Here is a 15458-nt window from a genome sequence, read left to right as displayed (position 1 = left end):
ATTTCGTGACACCCAAAGTGGCCAAAACGTTCGCAACACGTCTTATTGACACAATGAGGGCTATCGTTTTAGCGCTCACCAGTTAGCGCCACTGTAGAGTAAGGTCCTGTCACTTGCTAGTAGCGAAGACAGTGGCGCCAACTTGTGAGCGCTAAAGTGGTAGGAGGACTATCGCATTTGCACTCATCAAGATGGCGCCACTGTAGAGTAAGGTCCTGTCAATCGCCAGGGGTGCCAACTGTTAAGTATAAAAACGATAGCTCTCATTGGAATATGGTTGTTATTGTCAACTTTTAGGCCACTTTGGGTGTCACGAACTATTTGACGCTGACTGTTCAAGAACCATATAATTTTAAACCAGTATCAGCAACTCTTTAATGCACACTTAACGATTCGGTAGTAGGCGTTATTAACCAGACATTAAACTATCACTGCGGGTTTTATTACGCTGTCAAGATTAAATAAGTGTGTTTCCAGCTGATAATATATTAATATTGAATATTTAATTTTATCAGTTTGTTTATTGAAAGCTTTTACCACCTTCACATTAAGGAGCTGTGTCAAAGTTATAGTGCACTAAAGATAATTCTAGCGATAGCATGATAACTTTTGTTAGAAAAAAATCTAAATTAGGTTATGTGGATTTCTATCACATTCTTTAGCTATCAGTAAAAATTAACTATTATTACGATTTACTACTATTATCAGTACCTACATAATTTATTATTTTCCTGTAGTATAATTTCATTTTTTATATAATTTATAAAATTACCTAATTTGCATAAAAGTTATGTTCTACTTGGACCACCCCGATTTGTTCCGCTTTCGAAATGTTCCGAACACAAAATGGCACTTCCTCAAAACTTCACGGGCTAATTATGAAAAATAAGACATAGTTCACGATCCGCATACTCTTAGTTAACACGTGCTGAGCTATTTTTTCTCTGGAATTCCACTAAATATTAATTTCGAACGGAATATCCAAAAAAACGCTAATTGCTTTTTGTGAAGCCATCGTTTTTGCGGGTCTGTCTGTGACGAGCAAATGTGGGCTTTGTCAGCGAAAAGTGTCAAATTACGTGGCACGAGATGGAAGATAAGCGATAGGGCTGGCGCAGGAAAGCCTTTAAGACAAAATTTCGCAAAATGTAAATGCATTAAAAATTAATACATTTTCATATTACATACATTTTACGGTAAATCTAAATTAATAGCCGCCTCATAAACTTATGCTAATTATTTAAAATATTACCTTAAAATTAAGAACCACCCATGAAAAGTATAAAAAATGAAAACGGATGCAAGATTACATTGAATATTAATGATATGCAAAGGTAACTGTATCATAAGCTCATAAATTATTAATACAAATAAAAACCAAACGATAAAAAAACGACCTAATACCGATGAAGGTAAATTAACAATATTATTAAATCAATATTTATGCCAACCCTAATCACATGGGGATCGTGCCTTTTTGCGCGCATCCATTTTTAGCTTTTCTTAAAGATTTCGCTGTTAGATAATCAACATTTTCTAATGCCCAAAAGTCTTAACCGCCCTTAACATCCAACCTAAATAAAGCTCTATCATAAAGTGACAAAGTCGAATATACCTTGTCATTTTTGGTATTTATGTCCTCGAATTTTTTGAAGGTAGTCAAAACGCAATAGTCAACTAAACGGAAAGAAGCGGTAGATAAAATGCCGACAAGTTGGAGAAATATTTCCAAAATATTTGTAAGTGAAGCCGCGCGACCGCCCCCGGGCGGGATGCGTGCGCGCTTGTCCGGAATTTGAAGCGTCTTTGATGAATTTGAAGCTCACAAAAAGCATTTTATTTTAGAACTAGATTTATTTTTGCAAAAATATTACAATACCATAACTTTATTTTAAGTTATTTATGCAATGAGACATGTTTTTACTAGAAAGGTTAAATAATATTTTTTGCCTATTAATTTGAATCGTGTATAAGGAATATTTCATTAATTGCAAGTAGCCCTAATTGTTATAAAAATAATGACTCATAAAAATTTGTAATCTAATATCTAAAAGATTTCAAACCTTCATAAATATGACTCGGTTTTATCTAGTACTCGTAGATACAGTTACATTTCCACGTAAAATAGACTCGCCACGTACCTACTGTGATTGCATTTGACGATAATGGTGCGCAAGGCTTACCAGAACCACATGTGAACGTGGTTTTACTGATATGAATTTGATATTGAGATATCTCTATATTTTTTCTAATTTTGCATGAATTTAGACGTAAAAAGTGAATTCTAAACATCCATCCAAGCGTCGCACGACAACATAAACTTATAACTAAATACTTTTACAAAACTGTTAAAAAAACGTTTTATTATTAAAACATCAGTAGTGAACCCCCGATTATTATATCCAGGGTTGCCACAAAGGATTTTTTGCGAGAGCTGTTAATTGAAATGAGTTGATGCGTAAATTTTCCTTTGGGTCAAATAGAGGTGGGATAAGGCTCACATACAATTCCTTTTCTGGTAGTTTGTAGTTATTGTAACTCTACACCGCGGCCGAGATTGTCTGAGATAAGGAAGGATTTAAGGCTCGCCCAGTTTGGAAATGTGAACAGATTTACACCGTTCTTTATTGGGCATTATACATCGGGAAAGGTATAAATGTTTACATTAGACATTAGGGATAAGACGAACAGATGTTTTAGGCTTTGTATGGGCATGTAGGATGGTATACCTAGTCTAGCAGATTTGTGTTTGAATTTTAGAAATTATTTACTTGGATATATTTGGTAGTGTATGTAAACAGATAGAAAGTAGAATTTATAAGTTTGTGAATAGCATATGTGATTGAAAGGATTTATGGATGTGCGTACTGGATAATTTTAAGATTACTGGTTGGCTAACAGTGTTTTACCTACGACTGAAAACTAGATAATGTTACGTTAGAAGTCACTCTCATCAACAAGTGACAATAACAGTGACATTTTTATTTGACTCAGGATTATGATTTTGAACTCCATTCTGAACACGTGTATGAAACGCAACTTATCTTTATTTACATTATCAACCTTCTTCGAAGCCAACGCAATACTAAACAAGCTCGCGTTTTGTACAAACTCATAATCCAGTCACGGTACACTTGACACCAATAAGAGCATTGATCAAGGATTACTTGATGTTTATCAATATTTCCTTACAAATATTTAACGAAATCCGCAGGACAATGCACTGCGAACATCTTGCGTGACAATGACATAATATTTGTGTAAAGATCCACCGATAAAACCCCCGGATTGTGCAGCGTCTTAATGCAAAATAATTTCGCATGACATTCGATTTTGATGGCATTGTTAACATGAAAACTCATGTATCTTGCACGATGTATATTTGTGATTGTTCCTTTGAGTTTCTGAAATAATTTCTTACAAAAATTACAAACTTACATACTCTGATTTAGATTTAGATTCACATTAGTAAGAAAATTATCTGTCTTAAGTCATCAGTAGTATCAAACTCATCATAAAATAAGAAATTGACAAAATATGTCCGCTCTATTTACCTTTATAACTAAACCAAAGATGCATTTGGTTTAACCGCCTTGAGTTCATTAAACTGCCTAACATATTAAGTAAGTACTTCCCAAAGTATTTACCACAACCCGCCGTCAAATTAAATACAAACCAGTAACTCTTTTCCATTTCATTGAGTTTCGAAGTCTCATTACGTCGTATAGATTACGCCCACTTTTTGTTCAGTCCAGTTTTAATGCAATCAAACCGATTCAAACTGCTCCATACAGCTCAATGAAGCAGAAATTACCCTTAGATATTAGATAAGGTCTACTAAAACCCATTCCAAATCAGATAAACGTAATGTCTTCGAAACTTCGCTTATTGCCTTACCCTGGTGTAACTAACACCGCAGATCGGAGATAGGACTTTTACAGATTTGAGATAAAGGAAAAAAGTGTGGTTTACTGAGTTAGATTGAAGAGATCTAACAAGTAATCTTGTTGTTGACGTAAGTGAGAATGAGACCACACTGAAAAACTTCTCGTAAATTATGGCCAAACAATAGGTTTATTCACTTTTTTTACGAAAAAATCGACGATGGGTGCAAAATAAAAACAAAGAGCAATCTTTAGTAAGCGAAATAGAGCTTATTGGCTGGTATTTAACCTGAAATTAAAATATGGTTAAAGCATTTCTGAAACACATTAATTAGGTACTCTTGATACCATAGCAGTTTAAACCATTTTTAAACAATATTAATCTTCTTAGATTAATATTATTTACACAATTTTTACAACACGAGATATTACAACCTACAAAAAGAAACAAGCCATCGCCATCGTTAACTAAATTAAATTAATAAACGTCCTTCCAAATAACATCAATCATTGCTTCTAAACAAAATATTCCCTGCGGATTAGTTTTGTTCTCCTCCGCGCGTGTATCTGTCAACGGGACGGGATTCGATTCCCGACGGTGATGTATCATCAGGCAACAGGATGCACGGCATACGCGGACGTGACTAAATTGTTATTAATTTTCGTTAAACGACATGGACTGATGACTGATACGTTGATCCTAAACGAGCATGTTCTTTAATATGTTGGGAGATGTGAGAATTAATGACACGTTGTGAGGCATCGTTAGGAGAAGCTTGCGTTAAAGTAATTTATATTCTTTACCAAGAATAGAGTAACTTTGATTTTCTACTCAGCAAGCGAAAATTGGATTTTAAAGATTTAAGCCAAAGTGAGCCACTTTGGTGTGCTTATATTGTAGAAAATAAATATCACATTCCGATTACAAAACATTGTGTATCATATAATATCTACATTTTTTATTAATATGCAGTCTATGATGTACGGCATTGTCACATTAATCATAGTTGTAAACAAACAAACCCACGTGCTGATGAGCCGGTAGATAACAACGTCTATCGTTCATAGCACCCATAGTTTCTTAGGAATTAGTGTAGTGAAAACAAATTGTCGATAGTCAATATCTATTAGGCATGCCATGTGAGTAAAGTAGAGTCGTTTATGTATTGTATAGGTAATTCCACGTGCGACATATATTTTTTGATGCCACACCGTTTTTTTTAGTGACTTCACTATTATTTCCAGGAGTTCAGGGCCTGTAAAGCAAAACTTGTGCAAATAATATCGGAAAAATTGCATTTGTACTCGTACGTCTTTCTTAATAATTACCAAGCATTCAAAACCATTCGATGACAAGCCTTCGAAAAGGGGCAAATTGCTGAATCTTCTAACGACATAATTACGGTAAAATAATTTCATCCAAAAAAAATCTGCCATTTTCCTGTATTTCGAAATGATAAATATTGATCGAGAATTGATCCCCTTGGCCTAGATTACAATGATACACATCTGTATCTTAGCGGAAACGATAAATACTTACATACTGAGTCATATTATTAGGTCAATAAAAATCACGATAAACACAGATCTATCGACTCTACTTTCGATATCAAGGACTTTCTTTACTAAGAGGGCCTACCAGAATATTTTTTTTTCTTATTGTTATGGCATTAGCATTCTTATGCGAGCCCGTGACACGAATTTGAAAACAATGTGTAGTTTACTCCCAGAATTTATTATTAGGTTTTTGTGCCACTTCGGCTTTTACAAATGTGTTGATTGTGAAGAGAGGTTTTGTTATTTTCTTATGAATGAATTTTCTTTGATATCCGATGTAATGTCTTCTTTGAATCAATTTAACTAAGTATCTTCTTAACTTTTAATTTATTTTTTGTCATTGCTTATACATTTCCTTTTGGCAAACATGACAGTTCTGCATCGTTACGATTATTTATCATTAAAGTATACGAGTACGCATGTAGAGTCAGCATAATTTGTTTTTACAAAAAAAAAGTTCAGCAGTTCCGAAAAGCGATCTGATACCCTTTTATCTAACGATATCACCAAGTTGGTAAATCTAACGACGTTAACTTACAAAAGTCAGAAATCAAATTATCTAACACGCTATATCTAAGCAGTATTATCTTAACCGAAGGAGTCCTGGTAAAAAATGGTTGAGGACCCCAGGACCCACTATTATCTCTGAACACCGAAGTCATTTTAGCTATAATAAGATAACATTAAAGGAAGACGGAGCAGGGGTGCTCAAACTTCTAACAGGGAAGATGATTCTGAAGAAAACCATGACTATACCAAAAGTGTAATTGCTTTAAGCGACTTGAAAATATAAGATTAAGTATGAAAGAATTTTAAGATTAAAGATTAATTAATTCCAAAATCATAACAAGTTTGAACGTAGTAAAAGGCGTTGCGTTGATGAACGTGTATTTTTTTTAATAATAGGAGCGGTATGTACTCCATTACCAATTTTAAATGACTTTATTTTGGTCTACAGCCTTCAGCTGATGGATTAGCTGATATACTCGTATCACACTATAAAAGGATAGAGGCTAAAAATTTTAATCAAAATTAATGAACATCAAAGTTTGGGAATGATCCCCCCCTCAGAGCGTGTCAGCGGACCTGCGCTCTCGAAACAGGTATGGTTTTTTCCTTTTCGTTTTTGCGCGCGCGCACGTGTGCGGAGAACCCTTAATTACCGACGCATACCATAAACAGATCTTTACGCTCCCTTAAATAAATCTTCGAAACCGTTTTTTTTTTGTTTTCTTAGGCAGTAATTTCGTAGCATGGTTTTCGGTTTACCAAGACGCGAACGGACCGATTCTACTTGATCGATGATGATGCTTTGTTTTTACAGGTTTAAAAGATTTGCTGCACGAGATGCGCCTTACGCCCTATTTGGTTAAGGGCGGTTATGGGATTGAGGATCTAAATCGATTAGAGCTTACAGTTACGCACGCGTAATTGGAAGCTTGCGCAAAATTTACGAAAAAATGAAGAACGCCAAGTCATTATAAAGGTTTTATTTTAAATATTGATGAAACAATTCACTGATTTCACGCCATCATAAAGGGGATTGTTATTGAAAGCATTCATTTATTGTCATAAAAAAGCGCTTCATCACGCGCCGCTTTATTGTAGTTATTCTAAACCCAAAGGTTTAATTTAAAACACATAATATAAAGAACTTGTATATTTATCGTACATATGCATAAGAACTAAGAACGCTTTCACATTAGGGCGTTAGTAGCAGCGACGTTTTTATAATGTGAAGCCATGCATCCGCTGTCATCTATATATATAAAAATGAAACCCGTTTCGCGTTGTCACGGCATCACGTGTGAACGGCTGAACCGATTTCGATAATTCTTTTTTTTAAATGTTTGTGGAAGTCCAAGGATGGTTCTTACGGAAAAAAATATTAAGAAAATCTCTACGCTAAGGCGGTACGAAGTTCGCCGGGTCAGCTAGTATAGAATGAAATTTTCGGCAGCGCGTCAGTCGCGCGTTTGTCGCGCTGCTAAATCGCCTAAATGTAAAAGCACTCTTAGGTTTAGTCAAGGGAGTTATCTCAAATGCGTATTTAAATACTGAGTAGGATATAATCGCGATTTGATAGTCAAGGGCATGGCCGCGCCCCGTCAGATAAGATGCCTGTTTTTATAGTTGTGCTAAGCGATATTTTATTATCAAAAGCGATAAAACGCATCCTTGGGCAGGGCTGCCATCTTTCGAAGAATAATTTCAATCGTTTTTGTTAATCAAACTTAGCTAATTCCAATAAAATTGCCATTGGAGGTAATCAAATGTTTTTCAATTTGGTTTTTTACGAATGATCAGCCCAAGTTGTGTAAGTAATTAATCGAACTTGAAGTGCACTTGGTAAATTAAAATTTCGTTTTCAGTCTCAAGACATATTTTAAAAATGTTAGAAAAGAAACCTTGGTTTGTATCCGATTACAATGATATTTTGCATTCATAAAGTACCTGCTATAGTTAAGATCTGCAATAAGTAATCGGGGACAGCCCTGTGTTGATCCTAAAATTTATCTCGATGAATCTTTTTTACTTGGCACTTTATCACTATTATTTAGGGTCGCGATAAAGGCTGCGCCCGCGCCGAGAGGGTTAACATTTCGTAGGTTGAGAGGTTAATTTAGTGGTGACATTAGAAGCTTTATATTGGAGTGAAGAATTTAATGTGAGCACGGAGAGGATTTTACGAGCACAAGTATTACTTTATTCGATATCCAAGAAGAAGAAATAAAAATTCCAAAAATTACTTTCACTATAATAACACCTTAATATTTTAAATTATCGTCATGTAACTTTACCTCCGTAATAATTTCAAATAATTAAAGGAAATCAAATTAGAAACATTTACACCGCCAATCATGTTTACTGTTTAAGTGTATATAAAAGTAATAAATAGTAAAATTAATGAACGGCAATAAGTAAGGCTCTCCATAAGTGGACCCGCATATAATTGTAGAGACCGCACGGGCCGAAACTTTTTAGAGATCAGCAAAAAAGTAAGCCCATTTTCCTAAAATTTTATTTAACTACATATTAGAATGCTCTCCATGCAATATACAGTTAAATTAGTAAAAGAAAGATTTAGGGTAAATCTTAAAAACATCCTGACATTCTTGTTTTTGTTTTGTTTCAAATGCCTCCCAATTCTAGCCTAAAATTGTACAAAGCAAATGGACTTTATCTTGAATCCTTATAATCGTACAATGACGATGTTGATGCAATCATCAACATCACTGAGTTGTCAACTTTTTTATTGCTTGTTTCTTCTTTTTTTCTTTTTGTAACGAGGTAAAGCTTACCCTATAAAATAATTCAGAATAAAGAACCATCTTCACAAGGAAGTGCCTCACACATGTCTCTTTTTTCACTCGGCCGCCATAATTTACTGTCATTAGGCCAAATCAACGCGAACGATGCCAATCATCGATAATTAGGTGTTCCGGGCTACGTTAGCGCAAAAAGGTGTTATATTCGGTGCGCAGACCACTTGCTTCATAGACGTCTAATATAGCCTTATAAAGGCTGAATTACCGCCATTGGTAATTCAGTAGAAATAAGGTTCATTCGTTCGTTCGTTTCAGCCAAATGACGTCCACTGCTGGACAAAGGCCTCCTCCAAGGTTTTTCACAATGCCCGCATCCAGGCTCTTCCCGCGACCTTTAACAGATTGTCGGTCCACCTAGTAGGAGGCCTGCCCACGCTACGTCTTCCGTCTTTTACGTCCTAAGAATTATTTTCCTATTAGTAAATATTCAGTTCCTATTGTCAGTAGACAACGGGCTATTCATACCTAACCAAATATCTAACAGTTGTTAAATACCTAGCTTGTTTCAAAGAAATATTGTTTACAATGTCGCTTGAAACATTTTTTTCTGAAGGAAAAAGCGAATTTTCTTCCGAGCGAAGTTGAAAGCTAAGAATTTTATAGGAAAAGCTTTTGCTCGGAAGATTTTCTATTTAGTACAGCGATGATATATTTCGGTAAATAAAGCGAAGTCTATACAACTAATTTTTCTGCAATGCAGGATTTAAACACTTTTGAGTATTAAAGTCTCATGAGGAGTCATTTGCGGAGGGCATTACTTAATGGCCCCCCTCAAAGGGCTAACGAGGGCATTACCTTGGCTTCCTGTTCACGAAATATAGTGTCGTGATGAAAACATCACTCCTCTTTTCAGGTTGCGGTGTGGCAACAATTTACCAACTAAGAATTAAATCTTTGGCAAATTGCTATTATTACACAAGCTCCATTTAGGAGTAAAATGCCTTATAATCAGCAGGTTACATGTCATTATCTTTAAAAATATATTTTAAGTGTGACCCTAAATACTAAGACCTCGTACGAGTGTCTATCATATTGAGAACTTAACAAGTACCAATGGTAGTAAGTACATACTAGTTAATTTTCTTGTTTTTGCACAAAAACTTAACTTGTACTTCGAACTGCCTTAGTAACTAAGCTCACTTATATAAGTACCTAACTAACAAAAATGAAATCTTTTTTGCATTATTAACCGGGTGGTTATTTTGGTTAATCGTTAACCCATTTCAACCGATTGATTGTCAGTTAACTGGTGGTTAAAGCGAAATTATCCACCATCACAACAAAAGGGTTGTTTCACTAAATCACCCTTAACTGATGTGTTAATTTTGGGCCCAACGATTTTGTGGTTAACGACTTTTGAATTTTGAATACCTATAAAAAAGTAATCGTAGGAACTGCTTTGTAACAAATTTGTAGCCATTTAGTGACCTAATTATGTAAAGTAAAACGATTAGAGTTATCTTATGGTCATTAAGTCAAAACCACATTATTATAGATGAAAAGGTGCCATTAATTCCTATGTATTTCATTAATAAAATAATTTAATTTAATTGCAAAATTGGGACTCAGATCTTAGTAATTGATAAATAATTTACTTTAAATATTAATACAATTTTTATAGTAACCTAGTATCGACTATATAAAATGCAATCTGTATTGATATCTAGGATATTAACGAAACTAAGTGATTATTTCGCTAAAGTCCCCCCTAAATAAACATTTTTGCACTTAGCAGCAGATTTTTTATGATTCTAATAAAAATGTCCAGTGTGGCAGTTTCTTGTCGAACACCCATTGAATGTTATGTCCCTTAATGACGGTGATTACTTCTAAATTTATTGAAAATGTCCAACTGCATGTAAAAAGTAGGCGCCTTACGCTGCGTAATGAAGGTATAATAATTGGTCTACGACGCGGCTGTTCAAAGAAAATGGAATGTAGTTTTTGCTGGATAACGATTTTCAAACGAAAGTTGTAATGAGATTTTTATAAGGGCTTAAGAGTAAAACTTTGGTTATTGAAGAAATGAAATGCAGATACAAAAGCGAACTAAGTCAGACTTAAAGACTTGACTACAGCTGAAAAGAATGTAGATTACCTATAGGTGTAGGTACTTCATTAATTTACATTTAATTTGGATTAGAAAAAAATACTTGTTTTATTTTTTAGCGTTTTCTGCTGAAACAATAAAAGCGTGATGTTTATTCTCATAAAACCAAAACCATTACAACGGAAATCAAAAGCTTTAAATTCTAAAGTGACTGAATAATGAAGACCTACGAATTAAATAATAATCTATTTATCATATTATTATTGTACAATACATATATTAGATACTATGTAGAGTCCACATCGTGTGTACTAAGTTTGTTGCGGCGCTTCTTCTCAGCACTTCCCAAATGTTTGTCTCGAAGCGCTGGTAGGGCAAAAAAAGAATGAGACGTGTATATAGGCTCCTTAAGAGCATTTGACGATTTGTAAGTACTAAGATAATTTTGATTTTTGATTTTTTTTTTCACTGTAGAGTTGTAGATGCATATAGTCTACGTTTATAAATGGTGGTTCTATACGAGCTATGTTGTGTTAGAGTTAGAGCTTAATGAATTGCATCGGCTCGTCGTGGCAACCATTAGCGCTGTAAATAAATTGTTAAGTGCAATGAACGAGTAATTTGAACAATTTGTGGGAGTTCTCATGGGTTTTAGTACAAGTAAAAGGTTGTGGCGGAAAGCTTATGAAAAGAAAGGAATATAAAACATAAAACAGTTTAGGTACATGATAATGCAAACGAACTTAAGATTATACATATTAGGTATGTAACACATTCGTATACTTATACTGTTTTGAAAAATAAAATAAGAGAAAAGATTTTTGACTTCAACGTAGAGGTTACGTTCATGTGTTAACGACTGAATAACTTTCTTGATGTTGAAGACCAAGACCGTAAAATACTGTCAGTTAAACGCCACAAACTATTAATGCTTTATTTACACGTTACTAAAACCGAAATGCCGTGGAAACATTATTTTCTGACAGTGTCTTTCTAGACCCTTTTTCTATACTATATTACTGACGGGACGGGACTTTACTAAGAGTGATTGTGCTTAGGTTGTTGATTGACTTTCACACTATAAACTTATTAAAAATAGTAAAGCTAAAGTCGCTAATAGCTTGTAACTTACACGTCGCTTAGCATGCGCGGGCGCAATAGTTGTCGCGCGCCGGTCGTTAGCCGCGCAGGCCCGCCGCTCTGCGTCATAAGTACTAATCAGTTGTAGATCATTGTTTACTAAACAAGAAGGCACAGAAGTTAGGTGCAGTGGGATTATTCTGTAAAGTGTCTTTCTAAGGCATTGCCATGATTGACTGAAAACTGCCACAAAACTAGGGTAGCTACATTTTTATTACAAAAGACAGAAGTCATGAAAGTCATATGGGACTCGGTCTTTTGAATTCATTCGCATGATCTTCCAATTCGAAAAAATAACTTTAGCTTAAAATAAGATGTAAATTAATAGCTACACCCTTATAGGACTCAAGGAATACCATGTTCATTTTAAAAGAAGAAAAAGTGTTAAGCCTATTACCGAATTCCAAACTCTATGACCATTACAGGAGTACAAGCAATAAAAATCCAAAAATATTGCTTCAAAATGACAGCTGGAGAGCAGTACTAGAAAAAGAACAAATTCTTATTAGAATTTGGTTTCGAGCGGCGTGTCCGATCCTTAATTACAATTTCTAAGTAATAACTAAACTTTTTGGAATCCTTAAAGATATTGTGCTTTTACACCTACCGACTTACAGATATTTTACAATTCATGATATGAAAATGTTCATTTATTTGTTTCAGGCCCTGTTTTCACCAATGTAGAGGGTAAAAGACGAAAGGAGATTCTCAGTATCTATAAAACCTGTATAAATAAAATCTATAAAAAAATAATTATTACAGAAACTAATTGTACTTTATTCATTTTGTGTTTGAAAAGAACTCAGTTTTATTTTCTTTTAGAAAAGAATTCAGTTTTATTTTCTTTTATTTGACCATTAACATTGTATACGCATTGTGTAAATGCCTCTTCAAGTCACTCCTCTGCATCCTTCAAACCTCCTACCTCTACCATTAAACCAAACCGAAGTTATTCAAAATAAACCACGATGTTAACGAGAGGCTCACAAATGAGAGTGATTATCACCTCCCTCTTGAATGGCTCCCTCCTCATTAGAGGGCTTCGGAGGGCTTATAACAAAAACTTGATAGAACTATCTCCTTTATGGGAGATGCACAGATAAAGTTTTTTTTAGAAATAAGTTTTCATGTCATTAGCTACGATGAAAACGGGTTAAGAAATAAGTTAGATTTTAGCCACTCTCAGTCTGGATACTCAAAAGCTTATGTATGTACAAGTTTGTGAGGGAATAAAACTCGATATTCAGTAACAAACATATAATAAACTTAACAAAGTAGGTACTCTATCACGTTATAAAATATTACTTACGATTTAATCACATCTCGTATTACAATGCAAAATTCACCTGATCTCTTTTTTCACCACATTCAAAATGAGTTTACCTGCTATTCGGTTAATTGTTCACAACCCCTAAAATTATACGCCCCTACGTTTTCTCTCCCTTAACACTTCAAAAAGTTCCCCTTAAAAATCCCTTTCCCTGCTATATTCAACCTTACCTCTCAAGGAATAAGAGTTACAGTTACAATAAAGGTGCTCTACAACTGCAAGTTCTATATTGGTTTTAAATCATACAGTTTGGTGATGCAACAAGTGTAAAAGCAACAAAAGGGGCGATTAGGGGTGATTTATACATGGCTTTTATTTCCACCCCCAATTTCTATTTGGAGACGTCGTAACTGAATTTCCCACACTTCGGATTGTGAGGGTGGCTGAGATTACGCAACCGGTGAGGGGTTTGAAAAGGTGTTTTGTAATCAACCATGAACATTGATTTATGTTTGTCATGCAAAAATAGCTCAATAGACTGTGGTTTTTAATTTGAGGCTTTTTTCATAAAGCTTAAGAACACAATTTAAAAACTATCGTAAATTCTATATTTATGGATACACTTCTGGTGTGCAATAATAAATCGCAAATAACTTAACAGTGTATGTATCTATAATTAAAAATACATAATATATCTGCATAAAGAATAACAAAATGCGGTTTAGTATTACAAACTATTAACATTATACAATATTCAATTATGTTCATACAAATACCTACAATTAAAATAAACCTCAGCAGTCATAGTAACAGTCCCTAAAATTATTCAAAAACTAAATACTTTTCACAATAATAAGGCACGTCAAGGTACAGGTAAGCTGACGTTTTTTTAAACCAATTTTTCAAAATCACCTGACATGTGATCGATAGGCAAAAAAATCAAAGCCGTTTGACCCCAAATTCCCGTAGCAAGTGCAGTCACAAACAATAGTGGGGTCCCCTCGTACCCCGGGCTGTGTCCCATCATCCCCAGGGCAATCTCTCCCACGCACACTTGTCACGCCATGGGGCACAAAGCTTCACTTTTTAAATGACGCAGTCTTCCTCAGGTGGATCCTTTTGACCAGCCATTGTTGCAGTTTTTGCATCTTCAAATCGTGGGAACAGTCTTCAAGGCGGTGACAAACGATCCTGAAAAAAGCCAAATACAGTTGAGGGTTTATGTTAAAGAGGCTGTGGCAAATCACAAGGTATTGTTATCAAAAAGTCCTTTTTAAATATTTTACACAAATATTAGATCGAACGTAAGCAGAATATGAAAATAATCAATCTTTTAAACGAACCTTCTGGTAATATGGGCTCCATCCTTTTTCCATATTAATTCTAATTGCTTAGTAATTAACAGTAAAAACTCATTGCATGGGTGCCTCAGGCTAGGCGAAATTACGAAGTAATTATGCCTGCATCAAATATCTGTAAAAAAACAAAACCTATTGTAAGCCCAACAGGCCATTATTCAAACCACCAATTAACCAAATTCACTGCCCACCGCTACTTTCCCAAATCCAACTCATTCAAACGCTCGATTGCAGTCATCATTACCCAAAAATGAAAATTCAACCCCTAACAATGCTCCCTAATAACCCCAAAATGGCTCTAATAGACATTTAATTATAGACCTGGTCGAGTTCCACTGACCCCTTTTACACTTGTTTACATCTTCATCCCCACCCCTCAACACGGTGAACCATCAAAACGGAATGTTTAATTCCAATACTCCATACGATTTATTATAACAACGGGAAAGATTCACGCTTGCCATCTGTCGCCGTTCCGAATCTCGCGTCGCAGAAAAAACTCAATGTGCGAGCAACCCTGGGAACCTAGGAACGGAGAGCATTCCCACGATCAACCCCTCGATTTTCAATAACCAAATTAGCCTTTGCGTTACCCTATTTCGGATATGAGGGAGTCGTGAATCTATTCATATCGATAAAAAATATCGCGCGTCTCTTTCCTTTTGGTGCGCGATTCATATGTTCATCCCCTTCGAATGCACGTGTTCAGTGGTCGTATATTCGGTGCGCGCGTGTGCGTGCGAGAGCCTTCGGATCGCGACACCTGCCGGCGCGCGCGCACCCCATTGGCCGAGACCCGCTATCACCGCTACACTGATTTCTTTTAAACTTAATTTTTTTAATACTCTCTTCGGACATATGATGAAAAAA

Source organism: Ostrinia nubilalis, chromosome 15, assembly GCF_963855985.1.
Source record: "Ostrinia nubilalis chromosome 15, ilOstNubi1.1, whole genome shotgun sequence".
In the NCBI taxonomy this organism is placed as follows: Eukaryota; Metazoa; Arthropoda; class Insecta; order Lepidoptera; family Crambidae; genus Ostrinia; species Ostrinia nubilalis.
This window is presented reverse-complemented; position numbering follows the sequence as displayed.